This window comes from Pleurodeles waltl, chromosome 5, assembly GCF_031143425.1.
Source record: "Pleurodeles waltl isolate 20211129_DDA chromosome 5, aPleWal1.hap1.20221129, whole genome shotgun sequence".
Lineage (NCBI taxonomy): Eukaryota > Metazoa > Chordata > Amphibia > Caudata > Salamandridae > Pleurodeles > Pleurodeles waltl.
In genome coordinates, this window is record NC_090444.1 from 1539174556 (window position 1) to 1539199095 (window position 24540).

Consider the following 24540-nt stretch of genomic DNA (forward strand, 5'->3'; position numbering starts at 1 on the left):
AAGAGGGATTGTAAACAGCCAGGTGGTCTGATTTCAGCGCCTCCATGTCTGGTTGCAAGCCCGACCGCCATCATGCTGTCGGAAACCTTGTTCCTGGTGGGGACATTGGTCCTTTGGCAATCCGACCGCCAAAGTCATAATTTGGTGGTTGGACTGCAAAAGCCACAGCGGTCCGACTGCCCCCAAGAGTTTGGTGGTCTTGTGACCGCCAAACTCGTGATGAGGCCCTTAGTAAACATATTTACAAAAAATAAAAATGTTACAAGAATTCATTGCTTTGAAAAAAACAAACAATTTTGTTTCTACTGGAAAGGGCCCACTAGCCAATAGCATTTTACATGTGGCTTTGAAAATCCTTGCATCATATATTATAGTCATTTCAAAGAGATACTGTGGATTGTAGGTAGTTGGATTCCCATTCAGTGGTGTAATTATGGGCCATATGTACGAACACTTTTTCCCATAGACACAGAATGGGTAAAAACCTTTGCTACATCTGGCCCTATATTCTGTATAAATGTATTGATAGTATTCACTTTGTAAAAAGAGGATATACAAATAGTGTACCCTATTTACAAAGCAGTGTACGGCTAAAATAAAGCATTTACGCCTGACGGAAATCCATCAAAGGATTTCTAACAGGTGTTAATGTATTTACTATTGCAGATTTCTAGAAATCCACTGTAGTAAATGCTAAGCAATGTTTGGGAAGTCGGTGTTACCAGCCATAATTTGCTTATTGAGTTTGTCAACATCTACTGTGTCCGTTTGTGGGCATTTTTATTCTCAAATCTGACTTCTCCACTGAAAAAGGCTAGAAAGTTACTCAACCCAAAGGATGACAGAAATTATCCTTCCAGAATGGGAGGGGGAAAAGAAGACCCTTAATTTGACTGAGGTGTAGAGGAAGTGCTTTCTGCAAAGGGAAAAAGGTTGTGTGTGTAGAAACGAAATTGAGGAAAAAAACTTGAAAGAACGTTCAGGCGGAAATAAGTCTCCGTATGTGATTTTGTTTTTTGTTAATCACATCCAAGAAATATGAGGACTTTGTTCACTGACGTTTTAAAGGGCATTGCAGTTTGTACAAAGGGTATTAGAATATTGACTCTTTGCCTAAAATCACTCATAGAAGCATATCACTGTAGGAAAGTACCATCTTGCCTGGCATGATACCCCCATTTTTACATGTATGTAAGTTTGTTTTTGCCTGTCTCACTGGGATCCTGCTACCCAGGACCCCAGTGCTCATAGTGTGTAGCCTGAATGTGTATACCTATGTAGTGCTTAACTGTGTCACTGGGGCTCTGCTAAACAGAACCTCAGTGCTTTTGCTCTTTCTGCCTTTAAAATTGTCACTATAGGCTAGTAACCATTTTTACCAATTCTAATTGGCACACTGGAACACCCTTATAATTTCCTAGTATATGGTACCTAATTACCCAGGGTATTGGGGTTTCAGGAGATCCCTATGGACTGCAGCATTTCTCTGGCCACCCATAGGGATCTCAGACAAATCTTACACAGGCCTGCCACTGCAGCCTGAGTGAAATAACGCACACGTTATTTCACAGCCATTTTTCACTGCACTTTAGTAACTTATAAGTCACCTATATGTCTAACCTCCACTTGCTGAAGGTTAGGTGCAAAGTTACTAAGTGTGAGGGAACCCTTGCACTAGCAAAGGTGCCCCCACATAGTTCAGGGCCATTTCCCCAGACTTTGTGAGTGTGGGGACACCATTAAATGCATGCACTACATACCTATATATAGCTTCACAATGGTAACTCCGAATATGGCCATGTACCATGTTTAAGATCATGGAATTGTCCCCCCCATGCCAAATCTGGTATTGGGGTGCCAATTCCATGCATCCCTGGGCTCCACTACGGACCCCGGGTACTGCAAAACCAGCTCTCTGGTTTTTCTCTGCAGCTACCGCTGCTGCCACCCCACAGACAGGGTTCTGCCCTCCTGGGGTCTGGGCAGCCCAGTCCCACGAAGGCAGAACAAAGAATTTCCTCTGAGAGAGGGTGTTACACCCTCTCCCTTTGGAAATAGTTGTTAAAGGCTGGGGAGAGACGTAGCCTCTCCCAGCCTCTGGAAATGCTTTGAAGGGCACAGATGGTGCCCTCCTTGCATAAACCTGTCTATTCCTGTTTAGGGAACCCCCAGTCCCTGCTCTGGTGCAAAACTGGACAAAGGGGAGTGACCACTCCCCTGTCCATAACCACCCCAAGGGTGGTGCCCAGAGCTCCTCCAGTGTGTCCCAGACCTCTGCCATCTTGCTTCCAGAGGTGTGAGGGCACTCTGGAGGCCTCTGAGTGGCCAGTGCCAGCAGGTGACGACAGAGACGTGGCCAGTGCCAGCAGGTGAAAACAGAGACCTCTCCTGATAGGTGCTTACCTGACTAGGTGGCCAATCCTCCTCTGAGGGCTATTTGGGGTCTCTCCAGTGGGCTTTTCCTCAGATAACGACTTGCAAGAATTCACCAGAGTTCCTCTGCACCTCTCTCTTCGACTTCTGCCAAGGATCGACCGCTGACTGCTCCAGGACGCCTGCAAAACTGAAACAAAGTAGCAAGAAGACTACCACCGACATTGTAGCGTCTAATCCTGCCAGCTTTCTCAATTATTTCCTGGTGGTGCATGCTTTGGGGGCTGCCTGCCTTCATCCTGCACTGGAAGCCACGAAGAAATCTCCTGTGGGTTGACGGAATCTTCTCCCTGCTCCAGCAGGCACCAAACCTCAGCGTCACCGATACTCTGGGACCCCTCTCATCTTGACGAGCGTGGCCCCTGGAACACAGGTGGTGGACCAAAGTGACGCAGACTGTCCTGTGGTCCAACTGTCCAAATTGGGAGGGGGTAAGTCCTTGCCTCCCCTCTCCAGACAGTAATCCTGTGCACCGCGTGAACTGCAGCTACTAGGACTTCTGTGCTTATTTACACAAAATCCTTCGTGCACAGGCAAACCCAGGTCCCAAGCACTCTGTCCTGCAATGCTCAGCTCCACGAGTTGATCTTAGGCTTCGTGGGACCCTCTTTTGCAGTGTTGAGACAACCGCCGTGTTCAGACTTCTTGAACCCGTGTTCAAGTGCTTCTGTGGGTGCTACCTTCTTGTGCGTGGACTTTCTACTTTGCTGAGGGCCCCCCTCTCTCTCCTCTCCCAAGTGGCAACATCCTGGTCCTTCCTGGGCCCGGGCAGTACCCTTTTTCTTCAACCGCGACTCTTGCAGCTAGCAAGGCTTGTTTGCGGTCTTTTGCCAAAGAAACAACCCTGCATCCTCCAGCACTCCTAGGGACATCTTCTGCATGAAGGAGAAGTACCTAGCATCTTTCGTTGTTGCAGAATCTTCAGATTCTTCCATCCAGAGGCAGCCATTTTGCAATTTCATCCGGGATTTAGTGGGTTCCTGCCCCCCCCGGACAATTTCACGACGCTTGGACTTGGTCCCCTTCCTTTGCAGGTCCAGTAATCCGTCTTCAGTGCTTTGCAGTCTGTTGTGGTCTTTGTAAAATCCTCTATCACGAGTTTAGTGTGTTTCTGGGGAAATTGTACTTTACTCCTACTTTCCAGGGTCTTGGGGTGGGGTATCTTGGACACCCTTAGTGTTGTCTTACGCTCCCAGCGACCCTCTACACACTACACTAGCCTCGGAGTCCATTTGTGGTTCGCATTCCGCTTTCTTAGTATATGGTTTGTGTTGGCCCTGGGCCTATTGCATCCTATTGTATTCTACAGTGTTTGCACTACTTTCTGACTGTTTTACTTACCTGTTTCTGGTTTGTGTGTATATTTTGTGTATTTTACTTACCCCCTAATGGAGTATATCCTCTGAGATATTTTTGGCACATTGTCACTAAAATAAAGTACCTTTATTTTTAGTAACTTAGAGTATTGAGATTCTTATGATATAGTGCTATATGGTATAAGAGGTATAGTAGGAGCGTTGCATGTCTCCTAGTTCAGCCTAAGATACTCTGCTATAGCTACCTCTATCAGCCTAAGCTGCTAGAACACTACTAATCTACTAATAAGGGATAACTGAACCTGGCACAAGGTGTAAGTACCATCAGGTACCCACTATAAGCCAGGCCAGCCTCCTACAATCACTTCTGCAACTACATTTTAAAATCAGTATTTTACCTTTGCGTAGGGAAAGGTAACACTTGCATTTATTGCTCAAAGTTGGCTAAATGCTAATGTTACAGTTCTAGGCAGATACTAGTTAACAGTTTGTAACCAGACCCTCAATGATCGGCTTTCCCACACTTGCATAAAAGGAAATACAATTCTGATTATACTATGCCTGATAACTTTCAGCATAACGTTCACTCAAGTGTGCAGAAAACCCTCTTGTTAAAATGGGGATGATTGTTCAACCAAACAAGAAGGAAACCACCAACAGGGCCTGCTTTCAGAATTCAGCATGGAACGACAGCACAGGAAAAATGCACAATCATGCACAACTACATTACAAACTGCTATAACCAAGGATGCTCACTTCAGAAAACCTAAGTTATTGATGAAAAATTGATGTATTGCAGATAACATTCCAATAAGAGATAGGCGTAGGTGTGGAAAATATAACGGGTTTAGTAGGAATTTATTATCAAAATAACGGACAACAGCTGAGGAATAGTGAAGCGTGTCTCATGTTTCCTAACGTGCAATTTAATTGAACCATGAATTGATATGTATTTTACTCCTAAACAATAAAGCAGCATCAATGCACCACTGTTTTCTTTTGCAACTTCAAAAACATTGCTAGTTCATCATTAACTGAGGTGAAACAGTTATTTCTGTAGTAGGTAGATATTAAAACCATAGAGTTATTAGAAACGGGTTTTAGACAGAACACGACCCCCCATCCCCTGCAAGCACAACTATGAATCTAGTATAAAGATATTCACGAATTAATAGTAAAAATAAAATGTTTGTTTGTGTTCCATGAATGAAAACGGCCAACAAACCGCAGCAAAGCTGCTTTGAAGTTGCCTTTAGTATCTTATAAAGCTGGAGGAAGCCCTGAGGCTATTTCCAAGACCATCTCAAGGAACTTAATAAACAGCTCCTGCTGAGGTCTAGCTAAAAGATCTCTACGAGTTAATAGAAGAGTCACCAGACCTAAAGACTCAGACCTTTAATAGCAAGAGGTACCAGATCCACAAAACGAAGTTAATGTGATAGAAAATAATTTATAACTATAGATTTAAGAGCGTGATCCACAAAATATGCATTCAAAATATAATTATTCACACCTAAAATTTAAGTTGAGTAAATCTACCCACAAAACATATATAGCAGCCCATTACAAATGGGGGCTATGATAACTATGCCTCTCTTGTATTTCCACATGTATAAATGATGGACACCATAAACAATAGTTAGCATCTTATGACACCATATTAGTAAGGTGAATTGCACCATATCACAGAGCATGTATTATTTATGCTTTCATTAGAGGTAGTCAAACAAGGAGTGGCATCAGGGAGTCCCCATTGGTCCTGAAGGGGAGCCTAGGGGTAAGGCTCCAAAACACGTAGACTAGGAAGTCAGGTACATTACATCCCCCACTTCCACCGCCCCTTTTTAATTATACCGCCTCCAAGGGATCATTTAATCATTGGAATCACTAGGAGACAGGTATTTTTAACTCACCCAAGACCCCACCACTCCTGTGATTCACATTGACTAGACTACATCAGTGCTCCCACGTATCCTGTATGTCGTAGTACGCCCGCCCCGTAGAAGAACGGGAAGAAACCCAATGATGAAGCATGCCACCAAGAGGTAACCCTGGTGGGTGAGGGTTTTTCTAACAGGAAAATCCTTTTTTCCTATCCATCCTGTGGTAGTTCTTTTAGGTGGGACTCTTTTGTAATGTTATGATGGAAGATTACCTGATGAAGGAGATTTTATTCCTTGAAATGCACTAGAACAATATATACCCATTGGACTACAAATTAGAAAACAATTGTTTGTTTATTGTAAGCAACTGGATTATTAGTTGCAAACCATGTGTTAGGAATTGGGTCTTTGGTTGGCAGTTAGGTTAACCCCTGTCCAAGCAAGGACCCTCACTCCAGTCAGGGCAAAGGAGAAACACACCTGGTTAACCCCGCTCACCCCCTCGGTATTTTGGCACAGGTAGAAAGGCTTAACTCAGAGATAGTGTAAAGTTTTTGTACCAACACACACACAGTAATAAAGTGAAAACACTACAAAATGACTCAACACCAGGTTAGACAAATAGCCAATATTTATTTGAACAAAAAAAGACCAAAATGACAAAAATCCAACATACACAAGTCAAGTTATGATTTTTTAAAGGTTAAACATAATAGAGCTTAGAAACACAAATGCTTCAATTTGGTGATATCAAGACGTCGTGACGGAGTCGTTCCCATCAATCCGACACCAATGGCGCCGGTCACACAGACCCCCAGGTACAGTACCTTATGAAACTGAGGAAACAAGCCAGTGCACAGAGTGGGGGATCGCGTCGTCGCTGGATCTGAGGCGGCATCGGTTTCTGGGGCTTCGGAGCAAAGGCGTCACAAACAGGCATCGGGTCCGTGCTGCGGAGCAGTGGAGGTGAGGCAGCATCTGTGCGAAACGCTGGATCTGCGCACTTCCGGTGGAGTCGATGTCCAGTGGTCACGGCGTGGTGCAGTGACTTTCACGGAATCGTGGACTTCAGCACTGTCGGGCCTGCGAGGCTTTCGCCCTCCAGTGAGGCCCATGGCTTCGGTTACAGGCGGAGTCAGTCTGAGTCATCCAAAGTCGGGTTTCTTGGATTTTAGGAGTATCAGCAGAGAGTCCAGGTGCTGGCAGAGGACGTTTTTGATGGTCCTGAGACTTCAGAACAGGGGGCAAGCTCAGTCCAAGCCCTTGGAGATACTTCTCAAGCAGGAATATACCACAAAGTCCAGTCTTTATCACCTTTCACAGGCAGAAGCAGCAACTGCAAGTTATCCCAACAAAGCACAGTCACAGCTAGGGGCAGCACTTCTCCTCTGCTCTTTAGTTCTTCTCCTTGGCAGAGGTTCCTCTGGAATCCAGAAGTGATGTTGAAGTAATCTAAAGTCTGGGGTTTTGGGTCCACTACTTATACCCCTTTCAGCCTTTGAGGTTGTCCAAGTTCAAAGAAAAGTCTCTGTTGTTTACAAGATCCTGCCTTGTCCAGGCCATGCCCCAGACACACACCAGGGAGTTGGAGACTCCCCAGGCACAGCCCATTCAAGTGTAAGTGACCCCTCCTCCCTCCACTCCAGCTCAGGTGGCTCATCATGATATGCAGGCTACACACAAGCTCTCTTTTTGCCACTGTCTAGAGGAGATTCATAAACAGCCCAACTGTCAGCCTGACCCAGACAGGGAATCCAGAAACAGGCAGAGTCACAGAATGGTTAAAGCAAGAAAATGGCTCCTTTCGGAAGGTGGCATTTTCAAATTAACAATCTAAAAACCAACTTTAAATTGTGAGTTCAGAGACCTTAAACTCCACATTTCTATCCGCTCTCAAAGGGAAGCTGCACTTTAGCGTTATTTAAAGGCAGCCCCCAGGTTAACCTATGAGAGAAATAGGCCTTGCAACAGTGAAAACCTAATTTGGCAGTATTTCACTGTTAGGACATGTAAAACACATCAGTACATGTCCCACGTTTAACATACAGTGCACCCTGCTTATGGGGCTACCTAGGGCCTACCTTAAGGGGGCCTTACATGTATAAAAAGGGAATGTTTAGGCCTGGCAAAGTGGGTATACTTGCAAAGTCGAACTGGCAGCTTACAACTTCATACAGACACTGCAGTGGCAGGTGTGAGCCATGTTTACAGGGCCACTAATGTGGGTGGCACAACGAGTGCTTCAGGCCCATTACTAGCATTTAATTTACAGGCCCTACACACCTCTAGTGCACTTTACTAGGGACTTACTAGTAGATCAAATATGCCAATCATGGAAAAGCCAATTACACATATAGCTTACACAGGAGAACTTGCACCTTAGCACTGGTCAGCAGTGGTAAAGTGCCCAGAGTACCAAAAACAGAGTCCAGCACACAGTCAAAACATGGGAAGCAGAGGCATAAAGACTGGGGAGACTACACCAAGAACACCAGTTCTAACAGGATGTAAGTCCTTCACAAGTAATAGGTCTACAACCTTACCTTTACTGGGCACCAATTAGCCTACTGTAGTACTTGACTCTCTCAGGATAGTGATGCAGAGTAGGCCTACTGAGGGGGGGTGGTGAGGGCTTGTACCCTCATTTCGCTGGAACACAACAACGCACTCAATAAATAATTCCCAATCAGAGGTATAAAATGAAACATATTTTACACACACACACACACACACACACACACACACACACACACACACACACACACACACACACACACACAAACACACACACACACACACACACAGCTAAATAGTATGAATTCATTTACAAATATCTATAAGTAGGCATTGGGAAATGCCTCTGTTGACACCCTCAGAACAAATGGCACCCTCAACATGACCTGAAGACTAGGATAACAATGCCCCTACCTGTTCTAGACACATTATAAGGGGTTGCTGTAACCAAAAAGGCAGCCCTACCTGTATAGAGTAGCACCCTACCGTATTGATAACAGTATAACATGTGAGAACCAAACAGTGCAGCACCACTGAAGTCAATTTAAAAGGCACGAGCATTACTTATGACAGTCTTTCATTGCCAATAACATCAGTCAATAAACCATTATTCATTCAATAAAATGTGTGCAAGAAACTTTCTCTTGCTTTTACCATGCTGCCATTATAATTTTAGTACTAACCAACACAGGTTCTTGCAATTCAAAATGAACAACGAAAAGCACTAGCTTCTGGAGTACTTTATCAGTACAAAGAATCCCCTGGAGTAATCAATAAAAACCACTAGGAGAATTGGGGCAATTTTCTTTGTAAATGTATGGGGGGGTGGAATCTTTTGGGGGCTCTTGCGCTCCTGGCTGCTCCAAACACCTTTTTAGTCATTGGTGGTGCCCCTGACCTTCCTGAAACACCATGACCAACAATATGCAAATTTTAGAGCCCACTCCAGGGCCTTATGGGGTGCGCATCTGCAGATGATGGAGGCATGGGAGTTTATGTGTAAATCCCCTGCCCGGATGAATGCATAGGTAATGGGCAGGTTTATTACTGGGTACATGTGCCTACTCAGGCACCCAGGTGCACATACAGATGGGAGCCACAGGCAGAGTCCCAAGGCCTTCCCCACCCTTGCCAGCTGGATGCATGGGAGCCGGCTCCATCTTCTGTGCTCCCAGCCACTGGTGTAAGCAGAGGCGAGAGCAGGATCCAGGGTGCCTCTTGCCCATGCTGGCCCCAGTGCTGTATACTTGATGTGAGGTGCAGCTGCGCCCCCATACACAACTTTAAGGGGCAGGTGAAGCACCTCTTAGATTCCAGGGCCCTCTTCTGTCCTGTGAAGATGAGTACCCCAGGAATGTGTTTGTAGCATAGGGGTCTGGGGGATTCTCCTGGCTAAGGATGGTTCCTGGGATAGGTCTCCATATGTTCTCTCCTGAATGAAAATATTAACTGAAGTGGCACCAACCCTTGGGGGCTTGGCACTCCCTAGGGAAATCTGAATAATTTGTAGTGTAGTGCTATTTGCTCCGTTTTCATGCCCGGTCCCCTCCCCCCCATACCCAAATGTATCAAATGTACTTTATGAGAGATGTCAACCCTATTTCATTTGGGTAGCAAATCTTCAACATCGTCTTGTTTTAACCAATCACGGATGAGTCTGCACATCATTTAGCTGCTTTCCTTGATGCGCGGAAGCGACAACCAGTTTCGATCCACCCGTCACTGCAATAGCACATTGGTCCAAAGTACACTGCACTTCATCTTATTCTGTAGTTTTTATAAAGCTTTGAGAAGGAAATTTTTAAGACCTATTTTTATTGCACAAGATATTAGGAACTACAAGGAATCTTTAGGTATAGTATAGCCTTGCTGTTGTTGCTGGGGTAGCGAAGTAGATGAGGAAATAGCTACTGTCGCTTTAACCAATGGACTGGAGGGTGGGAAAAGTTCTATTCTGTTTTTACTGAATGTTTAATATTTATATTTTTTATTTTGTACGTGTGGATTGCTGTATTGTATTTATTGAAGATGTTTTCTTTCATGCACTTTTATTTGTGTCTCGAATAAAGTATTTCAAGCAAGCAGGTATAATTGAGTTAAGTACACAGAATTTAAGTAAGCATGACACATGTACACTAGGATTATCCTCTCACATTATAATGTCACCATCAGTCCCTCAATTGTCCCTTCTATGACAGACTACACATACTTACATACTGGGCTGAGCTAGACAGTAGTCTTACAAGCTCAGCCTGCACGTGTGCGTTCACATGTTCGTGTGTAGCCATCCCAGAGAGTCTTATACAACTGTGCAGCCGAGGACCTTATCTTGAAACGGTAGGCAGTAGTGGGTTGAACTCACAGTTCTTTTCCACAGTGTGCCGTATGTGAGACTCAGTTTTTGAGACTCAAGATAGCGAGGGTCCCCTCTTGTTATAAAGAAAACCAAAAGATATTTTTTAGTGAATACTTCACAACACAAATTTTATCAATTATATTGCATCAGTTCCAAAAGAGATCACAACAGTCTTGGAGTCAACTAGTTAGGTTGATTGATGAATCCACAGTCTTTTTATTCCCAATCTGATTCCCATTTCATAGTCTGTGATCCACAGGTCATGATCCTTCCAGCCAACACGTGTTTCGTCATTGGGAAATAATATGTCCCCTACGACTTCTTCAGGGCTGGAAATCATAAAGTAAATATAACATAATGAGTTGAAACTAAAATGCTCAAACGTCCACTGCACAGTGTGTAAACACTCCAAAAACCCAAAGGAGGTGAAATTTAAATGTAAGCACCCAGAACAGATGATCAAGCAAGTGAAATCAAATCCAAAGTCCAACTGACTAAAGTGAAATCTACTGAACCCCAATCAACCATAGCTCCCAATAAATCTCTAAAAGTGAAGACACCCACATCATTACCAATCTAATGCCGAGCTGGAGAGACCCCTAAAGTGCACAAAAATTACCAAAATCCAAAAAGTGCAAAGAAAGAATATATACCTTCTCAATTGAGGCACTATTTTTCAATAATCAAAATCGTATAATGCTTCACTCCAAATCGTAATCCATTACTCTGGTCCTATTTCAATGACTGCCATAATAAAGAAAATTCATTATTTACTAATATATAAATAAAAATTGTATCGTTGCTAATCATCATAAACAATTTAAGTACGTTAAACCAGTACAAATATGCCCGAGGTCAAGCTCCATCACAGCCAAAACTCACCCTATTATTCCGCAAGGTCTTCTTGAAGGGCTACCGCGTCTAACAGTAAAAGACGCTCGCGCGCAGCCAAACCCGGAAATAAATACGTTTCCGGGTTCGCGCTCCTGAGTCCGAGTTGTCGTCATAGAAAACGGACTACTAATACGAGTATGGATGGAATGAGTAATTGAAAAACGCTCAAAACAAAACAGAAATGCCTAAATAGGTGTTCCTACTAGTACGTCATCAAAGGTGTTCATTACTACCCAAACAACACACCAACAAGGTGAAATAAATAACTTAGTTCAGTTCACAGTGTTACCACCGGAATATAGTTAGAAATAACATATTGCAAATAAGCAAACTGTTTAGTTAAGTAGTTTTGAAGAATAATTATAAGTCAACAGTATTATTAAGCAAATGAACTACACTATATTAATAATTCAGCCACCTCCTTACACCAATTTCTTTCAATATAGTCAAACTCACCAACTGAAAAATAATACTAGCGGGGAAGTATGTCAATGAAGTACCCAAATAAATCCTTCAAAATTCTGGCGTTTGAGAATTTTAGTTGAATCACTCATGACAACAAAGACTTATTTATGACATCATATCTCATACAATGTTTATATAGAAAACAACGTTAATATATATATACAAACAATGTGTGACACGAAGATATACAAGGCTAAACAGAGTCCAGATATTATCATATAATTTATCAATCGCCCAGAAAGAATTCCAATTCTCTGTCGGAATTTAATCCTGTCTCTACAGCTTTGCATGCAGTTGCCTTACGAAACAGTCTACTATGAATTTTGTCATTGGAAATAAAAAGTTCCACATCCAAGAACTCAATTTTGACAGCACTGAATTGAAAAGTAAACTTAATGTTTAAATTATTGGAATTGATGAAATGGCAAAATTCAATGAGTTTCTCCTCACCTCCTGTCCAAATCATAAGACAGTCATCTATGTAACGACCCCAAAACAGAATAAATGTGTGCCACGCAGCGGCACCTGGGCCCCAAATGCATGTGTGTTCGAACCAACCCATAAACAAGTTCGCATATGATGGAGAAAATTTGGAGCCCATAGCCACCCCTTGTTTCTGTCGAAACCACATGTTATTGAATAAGAAAAAGTTGTTAGTGGTAATTATATCAATCATATCCAATAACCTCAAAGTATGGTCCCATAGATTTGCTGATCTCTTGTGAAGAAAGAATTTTAAGGCTTCTAAGCCTAATTCATGTTTAATGCAGGTGTAAAGAGATACCACATCTAAAGTTACAAGAAGCATGTTGCTATCCCACTCTACATCACTGAGAATACTCAGGATATGTGTGGTATCTCTAATGAAAGATGGAAGATTAAGTACCAGTGGCTGTAGAAAACAGTCAACAAACTCTGAAAGCCTTTCAGTAGGCCCGAGAATGCCTGAGACAATGGGTCTCCCCGGCGGGAAAGACAAACCTTTATGTATTTTAGGAAGAGTATACAAACACGGATAACGAGGGTGATGCACTTTCAGATACATAAATTCATCTTTACTAAGTAACCCTTGATGATGCCACCCCACCAATTTGTTGTTGATGACTTGTATAAGGTTAGAGATAGGATTATGTGCAATTTTTTCATAACAAGACAAATCTGTTAGTTGAGATAAAATTTCATTATCATAGTCCACTTTGTTCATAATAACCACATTTCCACCTTTGTCAGCCTGTCTGATAACAATGTCTTTATTCAGTTTTAGTTCCTGTAATGCGGTTAATTCCTCAGTGCTTAAATTATTCACACCATGACAACATTTCTTCTTTGCTAGATAGTTATCATAGTCCTTGCAGACCAAATCAAAAAAATTGTCTAGAGAGTTGGAACCCAATGATCTGGGTGTCCACCTGGATTTCTTTTTAAGACCACTGGAAATGCTCCTATCGGAAATTATGTCTAAGTCATTCAGAATTCTCGTAGTAATATTGGGATCCTCGTCTCTTTCAGCTAAAGATAGTAAGATAGCTGTGTCATGTATATCCTTAATGGACAATGCACTCAATGTAGAACCAGTTACTTCAGAGTCTGTGTTCATGGAAGAATTATATTGAAAAAAGTTTTTAAGTTTCAATTTGCGTATAAATTTGAACAAATCTATTTTAGATCTACAAGGATCACCAAAGTGACTGGGACAAAAACTGAGACCTTTAGATAAAAGGCTTTCAATCCCTGTGGTTAAAGTCAGACTTGAAAAATTCACTACGTTAATGGATGGTACATCATTGGGGGTTACATTTTCCTGTCCCTTGATCTTGTTTTGACACCTTCCATTTCTCTTGTTGCACTGACCCTTTCCTCTCCTACCCCTGCTAGTTTTTTTGTAGTTGTGGACATCAACTCTCTGTTCTGGGTATTTTTGCCTCGTCTCATCATTTTTAATTCCAATAAAAAACTATTTCCACTGAGGGTCCCTTGGGCAGAGGTGTTTAGTCCCTCTTCCACTTCACTATCACTCGTTAGTGAGGTGCTAATAGATGTTGAATCTGAAAATTTTGACACATTCGAAGAACCGGAGGGACCACCAGTAAGGAATAGGTGATCATACTTATTGGCAAATGTAAAAATTCTCCCAGTCATATAATCTTTCTCGTCCCGCTTGAGTTTGCGCGCTTGTCTTTGCATTATGTCATCTTGGTATTTCTTCAAAACCTCCTCTAGGATTTTATAGTTTTTCTCAGTGGCTTCTTGTAAATTTAAACTCTCAATTTCTTTTTCTAAACTGCTGATTTCAGCTTGATAATGACTCACTTTCCTCTCCGAATTGATGATCAAAATATCCATCAATTTCATAGAACTAGCTGTTAGTTCTTTATCCCATAACGCTAGTAGGTCATCATCCAAGTCATCAAATGTGGGAAAGATCTGCGATCTTAAACCCCTGGGGATACGGTTAAGTTTTTTATATTGTTTGAGCGTTATTCCATCCCACCATTTAGATAATTCATTTTTCTTCAGTTTCTCAAGTCTTATAAATTTATTTTTTAAACCTTCCTTCTGTGTATTACCAACAGTAAAATTATATCCAGTACCTCCCTTGGCAAAATTTTCAAATAATTCTTCTGCTACTTTATTCCTATCCATACTGAAATTAAAAGTGTTTGTGGGTTAACCCAAGCAGCCTCCTTACTAACAATGAAGCAACGAAATGGGGTGTATAAATAAGGATCAATGGCGCTATGGGTGATATTCTACCCCCAATAGATTACGGGGAACCTCCTCAGGGAAACACCCTACCCTAGGAGAAAAAACAACTCCAACTACAAACTAAAGATAGCGAGGGTCCCCTCTTGTTATAAAGAAAACCAAAAGATATTTTTTAGTGAATACTTCACAACACAAATGTTATCAATTATATTGCATCAGTTCCAAAAGAGATCACAACAGTCTTGGAGTCAACTAGTTAGGTTGATTGATGAATCCACAGTCTTTTTATTCCCAATCTGATTCCCATTTCATAGTCTGTGATCCACAAGTCATGTTTTTGAGACTCACTTGAAGAAAAAGTCCAAAACCAGTTAGTTAGAAGGTGAAAAGTCCACAGAGGTTAAATGGGCAGAACCCAATGCTTACACTTATAAAAAAATCCTTTTTAGAGGAATACATTGAAAACAAACATGATTCAACCAAAAACAAACACAAAGGACCTCAAATGAAACTTTTTGTTTGAAAGGATAACAAATCCCCATTGCAGGAGGGACAGTTATAAGAGTGCTTCCAGGTAAAAAGTTTGTTCCTTTCATGTTCAGATCCTTAGAAACGAACGATTGTTTGCTTATACTTCAGCCAGTACTTTTTCTTGAGGTGAGAGAAAGTTTGTTGGATTAATGCTTGAACCTTCCAAGAAATCTCGGGCCACATTCAGACAAATGTGGATAAAAGCAATTTAATTAGTTGTTTTGAATGCATAACAGAAGTTACCAGAAGTAATGGCTCAGACGTTAAACAACACTTTTACTTCACTATGACATGAATACATAGAACTATGTGCAAGCAGCAAAATTCATAGCATCATGCAAAAAATTGAGAATCCCAAAGTGTCAACTTATAATTATTGAAGGGTTTAGTGGCAGATACAATTACACTAGAAAGGTATAGGTTTGAGTAACTCTTCTCAAAGGATAGGGCTGGTGGTGTTCCAAAGCTGGAATAACTTTAAAATGTACTATCAGAACTTCAAACCTGTTGGAAATGTACTTCTATTATAGGCAGGCATAGCTATGATTCCATGAAGCCTTAAGGTGGGAGGAAGAGTGGTGGATGACTTCAATAACCAGTGGCTAGTTATTTGTTCAGCTAACCCTACTTTGGTCTTCTTCCTCACTCCAAAGATGTTATAGCTCATTCATCCAAAGAACTTTCAAGATTCCACCAAAGTTTGATCTCGTTTAACCATGAATGTGGATGTCCTTTTAGAGACAAACCAGTTTATTTTGGTGGACACAAACCAGCTGATTTTGGTGCATCACGTCTACTATGCAAAACAAGCTATCACAAAAGGTTTAATCAAGGTTACGAACAGTCAGAGCCTAGACAGTTTGTTTACAGAATGAGTTAAATTTATTTCTTTCTCTCTTCACTACAAGTCTAGTCAAGTGCATATTGTGTCTTCTTGTTTGCTAATATGCAAAGATAACACCCAGACAGATGTACAACATAGAAGCCACACTAGGTTTGGCCTGCAGCACCCTTTCCGTTTGTCACTGAACTCCAACTGGCAGATGGCCAGTTCAGAGGGGCTGGCAAAGCCTTCTGCACTTCCAGCCCTGAGCAATTCACCAGTGAATGGACAGGCTGTCCCATTCTCCGTCATCCTCTGGTGTTACCCCTTCCTCAGAGGTGATCTGTGCTTGGAGGGCTTCCTCATAGGCCTGGATAGCTTTCTCAAAATTCACTTTGTTTGCATTGTGGCGCAGCTTCAATTTTCTTTCCTTACAAAGGGACTTCAACTCCACAACTGTGAGAGTTATGAAGGCAGCCAGATCACACTCCATGTTCCTTTGAATTTTAAAAGGTGCAAAAATTGAAATAAAAAATAATAGGGAAAAAATAAAAATTACTCAATTAAAGACTTGGCGGCAACAAAAAAAAAAGTTCTGGATCCAACCACTAAACACAAATGTCAGAAACTAGATTTTTAGTCCTCAAGAAGGCAAGGCAGAAGGCTGGATCTGAAGACTAGGAAGCCAACACCTGTTTGGCAAAGGACGCGGTCTCTATGAAGCCATCAACAAAAGCAGGAAAAGGTCAGAGACAGAAAATTCTGGAATTCACATACAGGAAGCCGCCAACATTGAACGGATGCTGCTTGGCATCGGTTCTGGTGAAGATTTCTACCTTCGGACAATCTCTTTTCTGAAGTCGGACTCCTTCAGTGAGGCAAGACTGAGCTGGAAAGGCTTCAATGCCACCTGATCCCTGTTGACCCCAGGCCTGCAGAATCTGATTTGCTCTTGAGGAAAAGGACGTAGCAGGAGCTGCGGTGAAATCAGGCCCAGCAAAGCACACTCAGCAGATCGGCAGGCACGTAGGTCCCAATATTCTGACGGTTTTAAATGGCAAAAGTCCGTACAAATTTGTTTGTAAGTCCCAGCTTTCAGAGTTAGGCAAGAGGAGTACACTGATCATTATTTATGAGCCACAAAACATTAGGAACATCACTTAGAAGTCAAGATTTACTCTAGTAGAAACCACCAGAAGGATTCAGATTTTATCTGCAATGAAGGTTATTACTGATGTCATTCAAACAAACCATAAATAATAAGACATTAAATAACCTTATGCAAATAATACACTACTTTCTGGAGCAAGTGCCTTTAATCCTGATTCAGACCCCGATTGCCATGTTACAACTTTTACTGTATAAAATTAACAACTGACACTTCTTTACACCCCTACAATTTTGATGCCTTGTTGCAATTATCTTATATTTCCAACTTTTCATTGAGGTGATTTGGTAATTTATGTTATTAGCCATTAGTTGTCCTACTCTAGATACCTCAGGTATCTTTCCCAGTATTCTAGATATTTTTTTTCTCTGGGGCCACCACCCTTTCCTAATGGCTTTATCCTTGTTACAGATGTCCCCGTATCCTTACTGTCCTGATGAGACCCTTGTATCTAGTGTGTGTCGAAACACCATTGACATTAAGGAGTAACAAACTAATCAATTCAAGAGCTGTGTTTACATGGACTATCGAAGATATTTAATGGATCGTTTGTTACTTGATCAGCTGTATTTTAGCTTTTAAGTGACAATGTTTACTTTGTATTGTGGTGTTACAGTGTTACACTGGGGACACATTACACTTTCTTGGAATTGGTTGATTGGATCTGTCTTCTGTAAATACTTGATATTTTGTGATGTATATAAACTTATGTGTCTTACATAAACTCAAAGGTGATGATAACTATATTTATGGGGGTGTGATCTAGCAGGTCAAGATGGTGGTTGCTCTTCACAGGGTCCCCGCTGTAGCAAGGGTGGGCTGGAGCTCTCGAGGAGTTGGCAGCACCCCAATCTGGAGGTTTTATAGGTGGACAAGGGAGCAGTGTTGGCTGCGGCCTGTGACAATGATGATGGCTGCGCAATGCTGGGCCTGAACCTAGGGAAGCAGTTGGGTGCCGATTGGGGGGCTTTAGTAGGGGGCTCTCCTGCAGAGTGAAAGAGACCCTGTTGCACCCATGGAACAAGCTTCCACTCACTTCCTTCCTTCCAGCTCCACCCTGCCCAGCAAGAGACAGATAGCACATACAAAGGGTGCTGCCGAGGCCTGGGGACCCATTAACAACACATGGTAGACCCCCTGCACCACCTACTGCAACAGTGCGGGCCCCTGCTTGAAGACCATAGGAGCATCCAGAGTCCTTGGGCCTGGAGGTGAGGCAGAGGCACTGGTCCATGGTCATGTGGATTGGCGCGGTGGGAGTAGAAGGACAGGTACAACTATCTGGATTCAGAAAGGGGGGGCCCCTCCACCAGCCCCGGAGGGAGAGATCACGCAGATCGGATAGGGTCTCAGCCTGGATGGACACCGCTGCCCAGGACGACATGATGGACCCAATAAGTGCACCTCACAACCCGGGTGGGAATAGACTCAGGGGGCAGGCTCCAGCTGCATGTGCTGCCTACCTCGTGGACTGGTGGAGCAAGTAGGCTGTAGGACACCTCCCCGTCCATTCTGCAGGGCATCTGGACTGGTCTGTGCAACTCAACCATGGGCTATGACAAACCTAGAGGGGCTCAGGAAGAGTCTCATGATTTCCAGGTTGGTAACCTCCATAATACGCCTGGAGGAATAAGCCAAAGACAAGGAGATTGGAGCCAGGTGGGGAAACCTTCGCTTTGTGCGCCTTCTGGAGAGCAAGGAGGGCTCAGCCCCAGAGCACTCCTGGAGAATTAGCTCACCTCATGGGTGCTGACCTCCGAGTTGTCCTCTTGTCAACCCCCCCTCCGTCCCAGGAGCTGCACACAATCATTGTCAAAATTCTCAATTACAGAGACAGCTATAGAATCCTGCAGGAGGTCCAACAATCTGGGAACTCCACCAATCAATCCCAAAGAGTCATGATATTCCTGGACTATAACTGCCAGATTCAACAGGTCTGGAAATCCTATGACAAAGAAAATGAAACTACTGGTGATGAACTTGCAGGACATGCTGATGTTCCCAGCAAGAGTCAGGGTCATGCACGATTGACATGGGAATGGGCAACAGAACAGCAGGTGCCTGAATCGGGTTCCCCCTCTAGGAAGCGCACTGGAACCTGCCCGACGCTGGAAGTCACAAAGACATGGATGTGGTGGTGAGGGCGGGGGGAGGGGAGTGTTGCCGTAGACTCCTGCTCAGAGGGAGAAGATCCTCACTCGAGACTAGGCTCCATGGTCCCCAAGGACAATCACCACAGAGACTGCCCAACCGGCCAATGGCCTTCAACTGTCATCAGACCAAACGCATACAACATAAGGCCTCCCTGTTTCTTCACTGTCACACCATGTCAGCACTACAGTCTCCTTCACTCATAATGGCTCAGCGCGGATCCAGGTGTAGAGCAATTTCCTGGACTTACACTTAAGTTTGCGTTCACTGTTCTGCGAGGGCGGAAAACAGATGCTTCTGGGGGCTGTGGAATGTTGTGTGGGGGTTGCTGGGAAGATACAACTATTTGCCAAGGTTGTTGATTTCAGTTTACTTGTGTTACAGTTTACGTTTTGGACACACCACAGTGGCCACTACAAAGACAGAACTTGCAGTCTACTCCCGCAAAAGCTTATGTCACCACTAGCCAACTACCCACAAATGACAGGTTGGTGCCCACCGTTCAAGCCTACTGCTTTGCGATTGGCCTCTTCACTTTGATGATGTGGAACATCAATGGCCTTAATGACCATATTAAAGGAGGTCCAGTACTTGGCTTCACCAAACAGCTTAGACCTGTGGTCCTGCTATTACAAAAGATCAACCTGTTAGGTACCAACTGCTCTTTCCTGGCTAGATATGGTTTCAATAGGATTTACCCTGCCGGTTATACATGGGACTCCAGAGGGACAGCAATACTTCTTCATAAGACATTTCCCTTAGTGGTCTCGCCAGTCCACCTGGATTCCTTGAGATGGTATGTCGTGGTGAAGGGCATCTTAAACAGGCACATACATCACTTTACCAGCATATATGTCCCTTTCACCTTGGCATATCGCACTATAGCTGAGGAATTTGGCCTACATTGGTTTCAGTTCTTTAGGTACCTTAAACTATGCAACATCCGCGACCAATCCCAATTTTCCCTTGCAAATGTCCCTGATTAGAGCCCCTTGGAATCATAAATCCTTATGGGACTTATTGAAGGAAAGGGGATCTCTTGGATTTACGAATCTCTCATAATTAACTCTCCAGACCCGTTGACATATCTAAGATCCTGGTGGGAACAATAGACGGGCCCCTTAAGTGACTCCAACCTGAGAAACAGTCACATGTCACCTAGAGTGCAGGTCTTATCTTTGAGTCTCCGACTCATCCAGCTTAATTTTCTACATATGACTTCTATAACACCGGTGCAGCTCTGCCGTGCAGGCGACACCAGCATCTTGCAGCTGCTAGAAACTGCAAGTTCACTTCCATCAACTGGAATAAAGTGCCTGTTACTGGCAAACAATCCTCACCATGCTCTGTAGAGTGATTGGGAGACTGACTGACTGCTCCCCCAGGATTGTACTGCTGGGAGTCCTGGAAGGAATTAGCAATGTAATTGGGGACAGGACCCTGGTTGGGATCTTCGTGGCACTAGCCAAGAGAGAGACTGCCAGATTTTAGAAAGCAGCTTCCCGTCCAACACTGGTTTCTTGGAATCAGGCAATGAACTGGTGTGCCACGCAGGAAAATGCCGTCTATATATCCCGGGGCTGCTGCAAGAAACAGAAGAGAATATAGGAGAAGCGGATAGCATAACATGGTATGCTTTAAAACATATGTTTATGTAACACTGTGGTTATTTGATCAAACTATCAATAAAATTCACTTTAGAAAAACATAACTAGATTTATTATATTGTGATGGTCTCTTACATAAGCATTCATTGCATGCGGTTATTTAACCTCTTATTATTTATGGTTTGTTTGAGTGATGCCAATGAGAACCATTGTTGCAAATAAAATACGAACTACCCTGGTTCCCATGGATTTATAGGGTGCTCTTTTTGTATTTTAAGTACCAGCAGGTTTTAGGGCAGATCCAGTTGGAACTGGTCAGATGGAATCTTCAGGAAAGTGGTCTTCTTACACCTTTTGTGTCTCTGTAGCTTAACAGGAGGTCAGCCAACTGACCCTTGGAGTCCACTTCTCAGTACCGGGCACAGGTGGGAGCAAGTCCAGCCATCTAGGTTCTCATCACATGTCACAACAACAGGTGCAATACTCCTGAGTTCCACCAGTCTAGGGGTATTCTATGAGGGTACTGGGGTGGCACACAGTTATGCCCAGTGCCAGCCTGTGGGTGGAGGAAACTCCTGGCCACTTTGTAATCAATGGGGTAAGAAATTCCCTGGGGTGACCCTTTTGCAGCAGTTTCTCTGTTTTACTGTAAACTATCCCGCAGTATCCATCTCTACCTAAAATCAAAACAACAGAACCTTTATATCCCCATGCAGAGCTTCCTGGGCCCACCCAGAGGTGTGGCTACAATATTGTGCAAACCCTTTCTTGTGGTCATTCCAAACCAGTTCTGGGATAGCTCTTCTTCCTACTGAGTTTGGAGACAAGCTGGCTCTCAAGTTAAAACAGGGAGCAGACCCAGAAGTGAGCTACATCTGTTAGTGGCAGGTTAGGGGTCCTTTGGTGCTCAGGAAAGGCTTGGGCACAGCCCCCTTTAGGCCATCCTGCTCAGGCGGAAAACACCTCCCCACACCCAAGCACTTGGTTGACTGTCTGGGAGCAACCAATGGGGAGCCAACAATAGTCAGATAACACTGAATACTGGCGAAAAGGCACCTTTAACTCAGGCAGGAAAATTAAAGCTTTCTGAAAGTGCCATTTTCTAAATATTTACATAAAATTAGATGACCATAAAGTGGAATTTTACATTAATATTAAAATGAGTCCATTAAATATGTTTCCATCTATTCCCAAAATGAAGTTAGCATTATAAGGTTTTATGATGGAACCCTATTTTTTCCCCATGGGAGAGCCAGACTTGCCACAGTGGAAAAAAAATGTGAAGATATTGCACCGCCAGGACAAACCTAATTACACATGTCCTACGTTTTAAATACCATGCACCCTACCCTGTAGGCATGTAGGGCTTACATTAAGCATGATTTAGAAGTATTATGAAAGGAAGGCTTGAGACTGGCAAAAGGATTATTTTGTCAGTCAAAACTGGCGGTTTAAAAACTGCACACCAAAGGGGCAGGCCTGGATTGATTTGGATTGTCATTTTAGCAGTGGCACAATATGTACTGCGGTACATTAGTGTCAATTAAATCACAGGCCCTGGGTACACTTTTGTAGCATATACAGGAGGCCTGTAGGTAGGTTAATTACACCAATCGGGAAAGTAGCTAATTACCACATGTTGTGGGAACAGAGCACTTGTCCTGGGGACTGGTTAGCAGTGCCCCAGTGTGCAAACTCAAAAAACCAGCAGCATCTGATCGTACAAAAAGAGATACTTATTTACAATAATTTATTACAGTTACCAGATAATCAAACCCTGCCAAAACATTTAACACACGCTGCCTACCTCAACAATGTCAAGTTGCCCAAGACTAAATACAGAACACACGTGTTTAACATAGGAACATTCACAAAATATCCTGTTTGAAAATGGCACCATGATGTTAAAATGTGTGAAAGAGGATTTATTTTGTCATTTGGCTGTTTCTTAGACCATCTGTGAGCTCATGAAAGTAAAGCATAGCTTCCAAATCATCAAGTGACTCTGAAAATGCCCTCTCACAAACAAACTCATGTAACCAATCTAGATAATATTTGAACTTTACAACATCACACAACACATAAGGCACTGAACCAGGCCTACAGAAATGACTACCTTGCTTCATTAAAGTTGTGACTAAGGCGAACACCCTCTGTACTCAGAAATTCACTGAAAAAATACTTGAGACTCAAATCCTTTCTAAAGCGTTAATGTCTACAGAGAATAAATAATAATTCAACCTTTCACTGGCTAATTCGAGTCAGGAAGTAAAGTTTTGTCATATACCAACAAGACAAAAACAAGACCAAACAAAGGATTTTTCGAAATAGCCTTGGCCAATTTAGATATAAGCCATATCTTGGAAAGCGTTAATCTGACTCAAGTCAGCAGATGTCAAACACTGGACAGAACAGAGATTCAGTTTGCCCCAAAGCTCCTTCCATGTTCAGTGAACTCCCACAGACTACAAATTAAGCTACTAAATAAAGTATGAGGTATAGGAGACAGTACTGCAGTGATTAACACAGCTGACATTTTGGGTATTTTGCTATTCTTCAGAACGAAGGAGTCATGCGCCGACCCAGGATACTTGACAGTGACGCAGGAGATGTACTGGTCCGCCAGGCACACCATTTGCCCATTCAGTGAGTAGAAACTCTTCAGATTCCTGAACACCTGTTCATTCTGGTGGGGGGGGGGGGCAAAAATATGTCCCATTGCATAGAATCCGGCCTTCACAGTGGCCAAATCTCCCACCTGGGGGTAAGAAATGTAGCTGAACATGTGTTTCACCAAGGCAGACAATACCCTTGCCAGCACGATTGAGAACATTGGCTGTGACATTCCTGCTGCCAAGCCCACTGTCACTTCGAATGAATCAGTTGCCAGGAACTGGAGCACTGATAGAACCTGCACAAGAGTGGGGATACCAGTGGAATGACAAAACGCTGATATCCGGTCAGGCTCCAATTGGGCACACAGCTCTATGATTGTGGCCCTGTCCAGTCTATAGGTGAGTATAATGTGCCTGTCCTGCAGTGTAGCCAAGATCCCAAGAGGTCTGTACATGGGGGTTTGTCGCCTCCTCGTATTCATCCACAGTGGTAGGTATCTAAGGGACACAAGAGTGAGTAGGCTATCACAATTTGAACAATGGAACCACCACCGCATTGTGATAGGACAGATGGGAATGGCAATATATGTGCAATTTTCGGCAATGACGCAGTTATGGAAGATCTGTATTTAGTCCACCACCATGAAATGGTGACCACCTGTCCTGTATCTAGGGACAGGTGGAAGTGAGGTAACTCCACCGACGTTGGCCATCATGGTAGAAACCGGTCCTGCACTGCTGTGCAATTCCTAATTGGCTAATATTGGGCTGTATGGGGTACAGTGGCCAATGGGGATGAGCGGCGGATGTGACGCTGCAGGTACAGCCGCCACCCCGTACCAGCACCGCCATCCCAGTAGCCCCTCACGGAGTTGCCTGTGCCTGCTCACCCAGGAGGATGGGCATCTCTTTCGCCCCAGGCACCTCAGGGCCTGCCCCAGTGAGCCCTGCGGCCCCGAGTGAGGAGACTATTGACCTCCTGAGATCCATCCCTGTAGGGCAGTCAACCATTGTAAATGCCACCCAGGGGCTGGCATCCCAGATGCAGCAATGCATTCCTGGAGGGCATCCACAGTGG

General features: G+C 43.4%; 1 protein-coding gene across 2 annotated transcripts in view; it reads right to left on the bottom strand.

The window, feature by feature from the left end:
* DLGAP2 (DLG associated protein 2) overlaps window positions 1-24540 on the bottom strand; it is a 3577612-nt gene that overhangs the window by 3494473 nt on the left and 58599 nt on the right. The gene's annotated exons all lie outside the window — the stretch shown is intronic.